This window comes from Girardinichthys multiradiatus, chromosome 23, assembly GCF_021462225.1.
Source record: "Girardinichthys multiradiatus isolate DD_20200921_A chromosome 23, DD_fGirMul_XY1, whole genome shotgun sequence".
Taxonomy (NCBI): domain Eukaryota; kingdom Metazoa; phylum Chordata; class Actinopteri; order Cyprinodontiformes; family Goodeidae; genus Girardinichthys; species Girardinichthys multiradiatus.
In genome coordinates, this window is record NC_061815.1 from 31,539,465 (window position 1) to 31,553,069 (window position 13,605).

Sequence of the window (13,605 nt, forward strand, 5' to 3'; positions counted from 1 at the left end):
GATTTGATATCTTATGAGTTTGCATCAACGTGAGCATAATTTTCTATTACAGAGAGAGCTGCTTTCCTCCTCAGCTGCTCATTTCAGGCCAAAGAGAATCTCTTGGTTTAGTTTAAATCAACACATGCTCAAAATGCAGGTGAAAAGCTCTCCAGTGATTTTGAGGTTACGTCCAAAGTTATTTTGTTGGAACAGTGCACCCTCTGGAGTTCAAAACTTGCAGTTACATGCATGAAGATGGCTAAAAGGCACCTCTGCACAAAAAGGAAATAAAACAAGATTTTTTATAATCAATATTCAAGACTTATTGCACATAAAATAGGAAAGCAACAAATCTAACTGAAAAAAACTGACTAGTATGCATCTAATACCAAGATTATCTTTTCAAAGGTATTCGGCATTATCATTGCTTTCCCAATGGCAGGAAGAAGAACCAATATTCTTTCTTCTGAAAGAAATTTGGGTTAAATATTCAGGAACAACCTAGTACCCACCAAGGTTAAAACAATCATTATCAAGTATCTTCTGGTTCAGTATTTACGGTGCCCCGACAGTTCAATGAAATGCAAAAGCCACAACACAACAACACAAGCTCAACGGAAGTAGAAATAAAGCAGAGGTAAAAAAAAAAAAAAATTCCATTAAATGGAAGTTGTGGCCAACAGGAAGTTATTGTAAAGAAGAAGTTATGCTAAAGAGAACGTTATACTAATATCTTAAATACGCCAAAAGCGGAAGTTAATGATAGAGATAACAATGTTTGGGACCAGGTCATTGGACTCATAACACTACTGCAAGCATTATTACTTCCATTGTGGCTTTTGTATTTCATTTGTTGTATTTTCATTGAACTGTCTGGGCCACTGTAAGTGCCACTTTCAAATTGGACTGAAATTTGTAGCTGCTCACATGGACAGGCCAAATAGCTTGACGAGAAGTGTATTTGGAGAAGTCAAAGTTTAAGGTGGGCTGCACAGTGGCGCAGTTGGTAGCACTCTTGCCTTGGAGCAAGAAGGCCCTGGGTTTTACTCCCAGCCGTGGGTCTTTCTGCATAGAGTTTGCATGTTCTCCCCATGCATGCGTGGGCTCTCTCTGGGTACTATGGCTTCCTCTCACAGACTAGAAAAATGACTGTTAGGTTAATTGGTCTCTCTAACTTCCAATTAGGTGTAAATGGGTGTGTGCATGGTTGTTTGTCCTGTATCTTTCTATGTTGCCCAGTGATGGACTGGTGACCAGTCCAGGGTCTTCCTTGCCTCTTGCCCGTAGACAGCTGGAGTTAGGCACAAGCTCCCAGTATGGAAGGAGCAGGTATAGAAAATAGATGGAAGGCTCAAGGTTTCTTCATAAGTCTCTTGTAGGAGAAATTTGTGTTTAGAATGTGGAGCTGCAATGCTGTACATAAACATAATAAAACAAGAGACATAAATTGCAACAGTAAATAAATAAAACATATATCATCATTTATCTTCATTTCTGTTTCTCCAAACCAGTCGTTTAACAGTTTGAAAGAGGAACAAGCAAATGTTTAATACGAAACAGTCAGGCTTTAAATCCTAAGAACACTGTACAAACTGTCAAGCATGGTGGGGGTAGTATCATGCTAGTTGGCTGTTTAGCTGTCAAAACTGCTGGTGCATTGCAAAGCATGGTTGGAGGAATGAAGAAGGTTGACTGCCTCAAAATCCTTTAACTTAAACTCATATGAACAGAAACTGTGTGTTCCAACATGACAAAGATCCCAAACATGCAACGCACTGGTTTTAGACTAGATAACCCAGGCAATTATTAAGCTCCTGGAATGGCCATTCCGAAGCCCTGACTGAAAATTCCTTAACTATGCTTAAAAACTTGGACAGAAAACCAACCCCTTTAACTTCATTCTATGAAATCTGGCAAGACTGGTCAAATATCCAGTCAGAATTACACAGGATGTTTGCTGCCGCCTACAAAAGGTGTGTGGCTTCTTTGCAACATACATTTAATCAGCATAAATATGTATTTATATACTGTATTTGTGTGTCATTATAATTGTGACCCTGTGTGGATTAGAAAATATCTTCAGTACATTTAGACTTGTGGACCTAATAACAATAAGACATTTTTCTACATGATGAAACAAACCTCTAACAGGAATTACAATCACCAGAGTAAAGTTTCAATAATTTCTGATTGTAAATAGGCAAAATAAAACACATATAAGGAGCCTAGCTAACAAAATTCACAAAATGAGAAACTATGGAAACTAAAGAAAGCAGGTTTGCTTATTAATCACATGCTGTTCAGCCTCACCTGGCATCCAGTAAACACCTTGAAAACAGTATGGACAGATATTTTGAAAATTAATTAAGTGCTTTCCACCGTCACCTGGTGTCACCGTTAGTTAGCGCCGCTACAGATATAATAAACACCAGCAGACATTTAATAGATGTCACCTGGTGTTAAAAAGTGTGACACCACCAGGAGGTTGTAAGCACTAGGTGTATAATTAACACAATAGATGTTTTTTAACTGGACTAATTAGATATACCAATGCATGCCACGTTTTATTTAAACTAGGTAAAAGCTAAAGATGCAATGAGTGGCAAAGTCACTAAACAAGAAAGAGCACATTTTAACTCAGGAAATGAAGCCTTATGATTTAATCTTTGATAAAAGCACAAAAATTATGACATCAGATTAAACAGAGAAAACATTTCCTTCAACAAGAACACAGCCCAAACCAGACCCACCAGAAGAAACTGGAACCATTAAAGATTAAAGACTTGGTAGGTTTGGGTTCAATGCTCATGTAGTTTTTGATCACCTCATCAATTGGAGACAAAAGGAAATCTATAATAACGTTAAAGTGGAGATACAGATGCTGTAGAAAGTTTATGCAGTCAGTTGAATATTTTATATCACTTTAGATTGTTTTGCACATTTCTAAGGTAAACTGAACAACACATTTAAGATTCAAAGGCTTTTATTAAATTTAATGTGAAAAGTTATTACTTATAGTCATGATCTTCATAACCATTTTTGCTGCTTGGATTTAATCACAGTTTGAGGGCTTTGTTTTCTTCCCCAACGTTTTAAGAACTGACCACAGATCCATCATTTAAATGAGTTTTAAGCTGCTTTGTTGTCACTTTTTGTTCTCACTTCAACATTTTGGCAATAATCGGTGTATTTTCCAGCCTGATGGAGCATCATATTGCAAAACAAATCTTTATGGATTCTTGGAGATGTTGCTCTTGGAGGATGTTTTCATCCCACTCTTTATTCATTGTGTTCCTTGGCAGAATTGGGAGGACGCATACTCCCTTGGGAGTTGCAAAAATTTTAAATAATTGTTCCACTTATATAATGAATCAGTGAAAGGAGTCCTAACATGCAAAAAGAAAAATCCCAGTGTTTATTTCAAACCATATAGAGTGCTACCTCATCTCCACACCATCACGCACCAGTGCTTTCAGATGAGGACGTTTTAAATCCCTTTGTGAGAAACGTCTCCAGTTTACATAACATGGACTCTAATGTTGCACTGAGCTGTATGCTTAATTTTCTCCAATCATGGATGGTGTATACTATAGCTATTATGAAAACCTGACCATCTTCATTAGAGATTCTTCCATTCTCATTCTTAGTTCAAGCTTTTTTCAGTATCGATTCATTGTTGCTTCTTATTATTGGGAACAAGAGTTTGATGCAAAGTTGTGGCCCTTTCATCAAACATGTTTGTTCCGTTACTAAATCAACTTGGACACTAGTTTAGTTTCTAACAATTTGTCAATTTCAAAAACATACAGAGAATTTTGTTCTGTGCTTGTGCTATTTGACCACAGTGTGGCATTTGATAACATGGATTAGAGATCTTTGCTAAATAGGCTTAAACATTTGCCTTTGGCTTTGGTGGTTGGAATGTTTTCCTTCTATTTAGTGGACAGACGTTTCTCTGTAAATGCTCATGAGTACTTTCCTATTAAAGCTTCTTTAACCTGTGGAGTTCCCCAAGGCTTGATTCTTATTCCTGGCGGTGCTTCTGGATGATTAGCATCTTTTGAAATGATAGCAGCTGCAGCAAAGGGTTTGCTTAACTTCTGGCTTCAGCTGGTGCCTCTCTTGTGATGAGTGGATTATTTTCCATTTGTAATGAACAAAAGATGAACATGGGTGAACGATCTAGATGTAAAGCAACCACCGAACAGTTCGGATGTGCTCTTTTTATTTTTATTCCACACCTCATGGAGGAGGAAAATCCTGACCCAACTTGTGCTTTAGCTATGAGAGACCACCAGAAAAAAGCACCAAGGCTACGTTTACGGTGAAGGCAAATTTGGCCCAAATCCCACTTTCTTTGCCCATGCACGACCCATGACCAACTTTTTCATGGTAATCAGAACAGCTACTTCCAATTTTTTTTTACCTCCAAAAAGCTCCAAATTGTGCCACTTTCATATGTGGTACTAAATCTGATACATATTCAACAATTTAGAACGGTTCTGTCGCATTTTAACTGACTTTTATGTCATTGTCCAGGCTCCAACCACGCATCCACACATACTTCTCTACAGAATTCACTGTTAATAGTTGTGCTATCTTTATATTATCTTTCTTCATCTTGTTTAATGTGGTCATAATATTATTGGCTCCCATTGCTCAACAACTTAAAGCAGTGATGCCAGTATCCATTACTACTTCCATGTCTTCCACATCTTCTGCTGTTTGACATCTACATTCCCCTTCAGCACATGGGTTGCTTTGGTGTTGAAGTTAGATTGAAGTCTGATGGCATTTGCATTTAATTAATGGTTTGAATCACCACACATATTTCAACAAAAAATCGGAATGGAGCTTCAAGACCTGCTGTGTGAACGTAGCCTAAATTTCTGAAAAGAATTAACCCCACTGGTAAGAGTAGATCAGATATAATTTAGGTTTCAGAAATAAAAAGTAATGTATGTTCTTTTATGATCGGTGATAATTCATTGTTGCATTCTAAATCTACAACTGAAAATTTCCACTTAAAAATAACTTGAAAAGCATTGAACACAACAAATAAATACTGAAATAAATTATATATCTGTAATTGTCTGTAGCAGCGATGTTGACAAGGCAGATAAATGTTGTGGTATATGTAATCAGACTCCATTTCTTCAGGTCATCCGTCCACTCTTTAAAGGATGAATGGACTTGTATGACAATATCATCCTGTTTTCATCCTAGTCATCCTGAGCGCTTATTTACAAATAAAAATGATGGACTGGGAGTTACTAACAGATTTCACACAATATATCACGCCACGGTGGATATAATTTAAAACGTAACCATTTGCTTGGCCAGTAACAGGATCACTACACTAGGTACACTGGTCATCCCAAACTGTCGCCTTCACTTTTGGAAATTCTCAGCTGTTCGGGATATTATTGTCTCCACCTGTGATTTGTGAATGGCCAGAAGCAGCTTAGAGGCAGATAGTCTTTGCAGGTTCCTAACAGAAAGTTTTGTGAAAGTGGCTGATGATTTTAGGAACATGTGTCCCACTTTTATAGTGACACATCTGCTAATTAAATTGACAAAGTTATTTCAGCTGCACACTTTCAAAGCTTCATTTGTGCTGATGACCTTACTTAGCTGACCAATTTTGTTTTGCCAAAATACAGTAAAAACCTTATTTTGTTCTGAGATTAATCTTTCTGGCTACTAAGGATCCTTGCAATTTTATAATCTGCAGAAGATCTCCATGCAGACAAATCTAAAAACAATATGACCGGTCAAAAGAAAAGCTACAGCTTCTGCCAGAAATGTTAGTCCTGAATGCATAAAGTGTAAAGAATAAAGACATTAAAACATCCTCTCCTGTTTATAGCCTGTTGTTTGCCACTGCTTTTGTAACTCAGTTTGTGCTGTTTGGAGTTCACTTCTTTTCTTTTTCAGGTAAACTTTTGAAAACATCCAGTAAGCTCTGAGCATTTAAAGAAAGCTCAGTCTTCAGAGAAAATATGAATTTAGAAGACAAGCTGGCCATGCCTAAGCAGCAATAACCTTGTTTCTTTTCTGCTCCAAACGGAGAATACGCACAGAGGAAGAGGCAGGAAATAAATCTAGAAACCGCTAATGCACTCCTTGCTGTTAAGTGTGCCACCTGTGATTTACTGAGAGTGAAGGAAACCAAAAAATCCAATAAAAGCTCGATTAAAAAACAACGCTCATACTTTGTATGTAAGGTGCCATAATGCAGGCCAAGAAAGAACTCATTTCAGACACGAACGTGGGTATGTTTGAGCTACGAGTGAATCCCAGGAGGAGGTTAAAGTAGATTTGCTTGCTGTGGAATAAAACACAGCCGAGGCATCGCTGGATTCATGTAAAGACATGATAAATAAAAGCAAAGTTGGAATAACAGGTGTTTAATATTTCTTCAACCTTCAATTATTGAAGAAAAGAGATATACAGGTAAGACCTGTTGAGGATAAAAAGAAGCCAGTTTTAGTTCATTTCCACACAGAGAAAATGTTTTGATAGTTATAAATTTTTTACAGCTTTACAGCCGCTATCAGTCAATGAGATAAAACAGATTTATTTTATTTGTTGCAACAATTTCTATGTGCAGAGTTATTTTTCCCCAATGTTGGCCCAAAATGTCCATGCACATTATTGTTAACAGCTAAATTAAACAACAGAAATGTTAACTTACAGACAGTTTTCATCCTTTGATGTAGCTTTTGTTTGCATCTAACCATAAAAATTACAAAAAAGTCAACCAATATGAAAATAAAATATGAGAGTCAGATTATGTGCTGATCATAGAAAGGCCTGGGTCTCGTTAAGCACTGAGTGACTTCTCTCAAGACAGAACCAATTAGCTGATGATTAGCAGCTGTTCCACCTGCAGACTAAAGGGGTTTTAGGCCTTAGACATTAGCTGCAGCTTCAGCTTGTGGCAGGAGCAATGGGAGTTACTTGGATACTGCTGAGCTGTGGTGTGGCAGCATGATTTGGCAAAGGTTTGTGTATTTTGGTTTTTAAAATTGTTTCTATATTGAGGTGCCCTGAAACCAAACAATTCTTGTGTGCTTAAGAGTGTTAATATAATATACATCTTCATGATTGGAGAATATGCTACACAAGTGACATGAACTGATATCCAAATGTCCTGCAGCTAATAAATACTGAATGCACTGACAAATAAGAACTTTAAGCTTAGTACATGCAAACAAAAATACGTTTCTTTATGGCACTAACTTTATTTTGTAGTTTCTTCTTCAAAGAAGGCCATTGCTTATTTACAGTCAATGGATTCCATATTAAAGAAACAAACTAAGGAAGGTAAATAGGATTGGAAATGATCCAATGTGTAGGCCTACATTTTATTTTATTGTGCAAGAGATTATAGAATTTTCAAAACGGCTGTAATGGAAACGGAGGCATGGGATCTGTATACTATAAGTTGAAAGCAAACACAAATGTTATAATGTGATCTCTTTCCAAAACATGGGCACAACTGAAAATCAACAAAGTGGATTTTAGCCCTTTGATTGGGAGATAAGTCCTTATCTTGTCAAGCGACACCTACTCATTTAAACCATTGGCCAATCAAGTTGGCATGAAATCTGGAGCTTAGGCTGATAAAATCCTTCACATCAAACCTCTGGGTTCTCTGGAAAGTGATGCAGTGGCAGTTTTAAACAACCATCTGCAATAAGGAGGGCATTGATGCATTTTTTCATTTTGAAGGACCTGGACTTGAAAGGTCTCTAGTGCATCTACATTTTAACCCATATAGTATATGATGAGTAGGGCTTGACATTAACTTTTTTGTTCACCAGCCACTGTGGGTAGTGGTTTTCCAAAGTTACTAGCCACTCCACATTTTCACCAGCTGCAATTTTGTTGTTGAGAATTTAATTAATATGAGTAAAGCTGACTATAGCATGCTAAAGTTTACTTTAACTAGATTTACAAAATCTTTAAATGTAAATGACCTTTTACACAATCATATCAAAACTACATAAAATGTTTACCACTTCGGATCATTATCAAGTATTCAGCTCAGACAAGGTTCTGTGTAAAGCTCCTTTTATATGAAAATGTGCAGTGATCAATGGTGCCAGGTCTCGTGAGAGAAACAAGCAACCAGCTCTATCAAAACATGCCCAACTGGCTTTACACCACTGTGTAAAACAGAGGCCACTTGTAAACAGAGTAAATGTATACATTTATTATGGTATTATACAAAAGCAACAGCAAAATTATTAACACTTTTACCATAAACATTTTGAATAACTTAAAATTTTGAATAACAACTGATCAAAAGAAAAGTGTGATTTGCATACCTAACAGCAAAATGACAACATAGTCAAGAAAAAACTTTCTTTAAAGTCTGTTTAAAAGAAAAGGCAGGGTGAGCACATATTTCACACTTCGGAAACAGAAGGGAGACTCTCATCTCAGGTTCGATCCTGTCTTGCAATGCGCTCTCTTTCTCCCACTCTGTATTAAATTTTTTCCCCATTTACTGCATCTCATTCTGACCCTGTCTCATCACTCGTTTCCCTGTCACTCTGGGCTCTAGCGTGAGTGTGTTTGGGGTGTGCCGTCAACTGTGGTGGGAGCTACAACCAGGAAACAGCGATGTGGAAAGGACAAACTATACCACTTGTGTTTTGCTTTATTGTGGGACCTGGGAGATAATAAAGGGGTTTCACTCGGAAGGAATGCCAAGCCCAAACTTCACGTTCAAAAACAAGCCCACAAAACCGCAACCCACGAGATTTGCAAGAGACTTTAGAGAAAAACAAGCCCAAAGTCGCTTATAATAAGCAGACTTGGCAACACTGGCAGTGTACAAAGTAGATACGTTACCGCCACATTACCGCCCCCACCGCTTCACAACTGTGTTCTCCACGTGGACCGTCTGTCTAAAGCGACATTTGTCATGAATGGACCACAGAGCAAACACTGTATGCAGGCAGTGCTCATGGGAGTTGTAGTGTTGCATTTCAACTTGCTTATTATTTCGGATCTCATTTGAGAAAACTACAAAATCTATATTATTGGTTCTTCTAGGTGGCCAGGTCCCACAGTGTGGACAGTCTCAAAACCCTAGCATCATGCAAGCTCCCCAGTAATCCAGCAAACACATTCCAGAGCTATTCATTTGAATCCAGAAGAAGATCTCTATTCCTGTATTATGAGCTGTTGGCTAGCTTCTGTTGTGCAATTGCCAGTATCTTCCTTAAAGGCCCACATTTGTGAAAAGATCCTATGATGTCACTCCAGAACTACAGACAGTTTGTTGCAAAGGTAGCTAAACGTTGTTTCGACATGTGCAATTTCTGCAATCACTGCGCGTTTGTAAAACCAGGAACAATAAGATCCCACCACTGGGAGGCCCGGTTAGACACGCTACGCTGTTGTTGCAACAAGACAGCCATCTCTAGGTCCCTGAGCACAACCCTTAGCTGCTGAATGCTTCCCGGGCGCCGCACAATGGAAGCCAACTGCTCCCTAAGGGATGGGTTAAATGCAGAGCATAATTTCTCCATTGTAAGATCAATAAAGTCTAAATTATTATTATTTAATTGTTGTTGGCACGACTTAGTGCCTTGTGGAAGTATTCGGCCCCCTTGAACTTTTCAACCTCTTGCCACTCAGGCTTCAAATGTAAAGATATAAAATTCTAATTTTTTGTGAAGAATCAACAATAAGTGGGACACAATTGTGAAGTGGAATGAAATTTATTGGATGTGTCGAATTTTTTAACAAATAAAAAACTGAAAAGTGGGGCATGCAATATTATTCGGCCCCTTTACTTTCAGTGCAGCAAACTCACTCCAGAAGTTCAGTGAGGATCTCTGAATGATCCAATGTTGTCCCAAATGACTGATGATGATAAATAAAATCCACCTGTGTGTAATCAAGTCTCCGTATAAATGCACCTGCTCACTCTGGATGAACTGCAGAGATCTACAGCTGAGGTGGGAGAGTCTGTCCATAGGAGAACAATCAGTCGTAGACTGCACAAATCTGGCCTTTATGGAAGAGTGGCAAGAAGAAAGCCATTTCTCAAAGATATCCATAAAAAGTCCCGTTTAAAGTTTGCCACAAGCCACCTGGGAGACACACCAAACATGTGGAAGAAGGTGCTCTGGTCAGATGAAACCAAAATCGAACTGTTTGTCCACAAAACAATATGTTTGGCGTAAAAGCAACACAGCTCATCACCCTGAACACACCATCCCCACTGTCAAACATGGTGGTGGCAGCATCATGGTTTGGGCCTGCTTTTTGTCAGCAGGGACAGGGAAGATGGTCAAAATTGATGGGAAGATGGACCACACATCCAATAAATTTCATTCCACTTCACGATTGTGTCCCACTTGTTGTTGATTCTTCACAAAAATTTAGAATTTTATTTTTTTATGTTTGAAGCCTGAAATGTGGCAAGAAGTTGAAAAGTTCAAGGGGGCCATACTTTCGCAAGGCACTGTATTGTGTGTATTCTTATTGACCACCATAGTTAGCTATCATTACCTTACCCTTACACGGGGTTTGGCCTGTATCCTTTCATCTTCGACTTGATACCTCTCCGAAGCTTCCCACACTCTTCACACTGTCATTTTCCCTTGTGTGTCGTCTGGCTACCTGCAACCTTCTCTGGGTCTCCTTTGTCACTCTCTTTACTCTTTCTCTTTGACTCACTGTGAGTTTGATTAAAATCCAACAGACTGAGCAGCACGGCAACGATGCTTTCATGTTCTCCATTGTTACGTTGTGTTTATGTGTTGCATGCACATCTTGTCATGGCTAAAGAGCATCCATTACAACAGGAATACCAGAATCTGATGCTTGAAGTGACATTGCTATTAAATCCTGAAGTCTCTCAATAAGGATAGCCTCAACATTATTCAGCATATGGGCCCTGGGATGGTGGAAGCTGGTTGGAAAAGATTAGCATCATTTGAAAAATGCTCAGATCAAAAAGAAACACATTGCAGTATCTCCATATGTTAAAAAAAAAAAAAAAAAAAACGATGCCCGGCTGCATGTTGCCATCTGCTCGTCTTAACCATTTTATATAAACAGAACTCTGTTATAACTCAGACTGATGATGGACATCAGGCCTCCATGCTTGCCGTACATGATTACTGTTGGGTGCTTTTTTTTTTTTACTTCAGTTACATGAAATTCTCTATTGCTCAGGACAAAGTTATTGATTGCTTCAGCAAAGCTCCTGCCAAGTGACAAACCAAAGCTGAACAGTTTGCTCCACTCGGATATTATTTCAACTCAGATTCAGCTGCAGAAAAGATAATTTTTGTATTTTTGTTATAAATACATTCCACTGGGGGGGAGGGGGAGTATGACTAATGAGTTTTTACCTCCTATCTTTACTCAGGTGTCTCTTTAGGTTCAAAGAGGTTAACTTGGAAACTTTATTTGTCCCAGTTGTAATTTTTCATCTACCGAGGAAGCAAAAGCAGCAGAGGAACTGCTTTCCAGATTTTCCTCATACCTTTTAAAGGTTTCATTTTTTACATGTGCTTTAATGATTAACCTAAAATTGCTTCAGCTGAAACTGCCCTATGCCTAACCCATGCTGTTACTTGCAGTTATTTAATGAAATGGCTTCAGCATGTTAGAGGGTGAGAAGCTGCTCAAAAGGGTTGCAGATGGATGCTGCAGCTACAGGAAACACTGGAGGGCAGCAGCATCACATAAATGAACAGCTGTAGCATCAAAACTCTGATCCAGATGACTCTGATAAAGCTAATCAACAGGAAATGATTGATAATCAATCATATAGAAACAAATATGCCTGAGAAACATCCCATTGTTGAGACTGGACAGAAAAGGATATCTCTGCTTTTCGTTTTATTGAGCTGCTTTTCAAATAAATGACTAAGAAGACAATCCGCTCAGATGTTCCCGTCAGCTCCCTGCTGAGCTCTGCAGACACACACAGCAGTTTACAGCTCTTACTGTGGAGACAGTATGCACATGACATGGTGCACTGATGCTGAGCTTTTTCGACTGACAGTCGACAAATCCGATTTGAACAGATGAAGCTCAAAATGTTTGTGGACTTTATGTGCTGAGTTTCTGAGCAGTTTAGCTCCACTGGAGTCGATTGTAATGTTTCTATTTGAGTTTCACGTTAGAGACTAAACCAAACTGTATATGATTGTGAAGTAAAAGGAAAATTGTATGTGGCTTTTAATTGTTTTGCAAGTAAGTATCTGAAAAGTGTAGCATCTATTTGTGTTCAGCCCCCTGGATTCAGATACCCCTCAATGAAAGTGGAACCAGTTGCCTTCAGAAGTTCCATATTTAGTAAAAATTGTGTAGTATGGCTGTTCTGTGAAACATCTGAGGCCTTCACAGAACAGTTGTACTGGAGTGTAATTTCTAATCCAGCTGTTCTGTGAAGGTGGTTTGTTAGAGAACATTAATGAACAAACAGCATGAAGACCAAGGAACACACCAGTCGGGTCAGGTACAAAGTTGTAGAGAGGTTTAAAGCAGGGTTTGGTTATGGAGCAATGCAAAGTACTGTTTAGGCCATCGGAAAGATTGAAACCTACCAAGACTTGGTCATCCATCTAAACTGACAGGGCCAGGCAAGGTGATTATCAATCAGAGAAGCAACTGAGAGACCCATGCTAAGGTGAGGTCTAAATTTACTTTTTTGGTGTACGTGTAAACCGCTTTGTGTGGAGGAAAACTACCACCTCACAATACCCTGATAAGATCCCCATGCTGAAAGATGTTGGTGGTATAAACTACTGATGGATGAAACTAAATGCAATTTAGTCTCGGAAGAAAAATTGTTAGGGGCCCCAAAAGACTTTAGACTGGGATAGAGGTCCACCTTCCAGCATTAAAACAACCCTGAACATACATCCAGAAAGACAATGGATTGTTTCAGCATTTATTAATGAAGAATGCCCCAGTGAAAGTCCAGAATTAAATCTGGTAAGAATCTCTGACTTAATTTTTTAAGTTCACAAATGCCCTGAATCCAAGTATTGGACATGAATTCAAATACATCCCACACGTTTTCAGATTTTCATTTGGAAAAGATTTTACAAAACTGTGATTGAATTCCACTTATAAATGATGCACAACTTTATGTTGGTTCATCACATAAATCCCCAATAAAATGCATCAAGTTTGTGGTTGTAACATAATTTAATGTGAAAAGGTCCTTCAGTTTTGCAAGCCACTATAAACCGACATGGATCCCACCTGTACCTGCTCACAGATTGTCCTCTAAAAGGTGTTGAGGTAATGTTCTAGATATGGATTACGGTCACGGTAAAAAAAAAAAAAAAAAGCACAGTTAATCAGACTGGCTTTCTATAGGTAATTTCTGACCTGTATCTGTTAAAATCATTCAAAATAACAGAAAACCACAAATGGAGTTTAAACAAAAATTCAACATAAAAGACTCACCATCACCTCCAGCTTTAATTACTCCTCCGTGCGGCTCTGCTCCACTAATCAGCGTCAAGTCTGCATTTCTCCCCGGTCAATCATCCTTCAAGGCTCCGCTTTAAAAGATCTTCATCCATGGATCCCTCCGTTCTTCAACTGAACTTTGACCCTCCTTCACCCCAT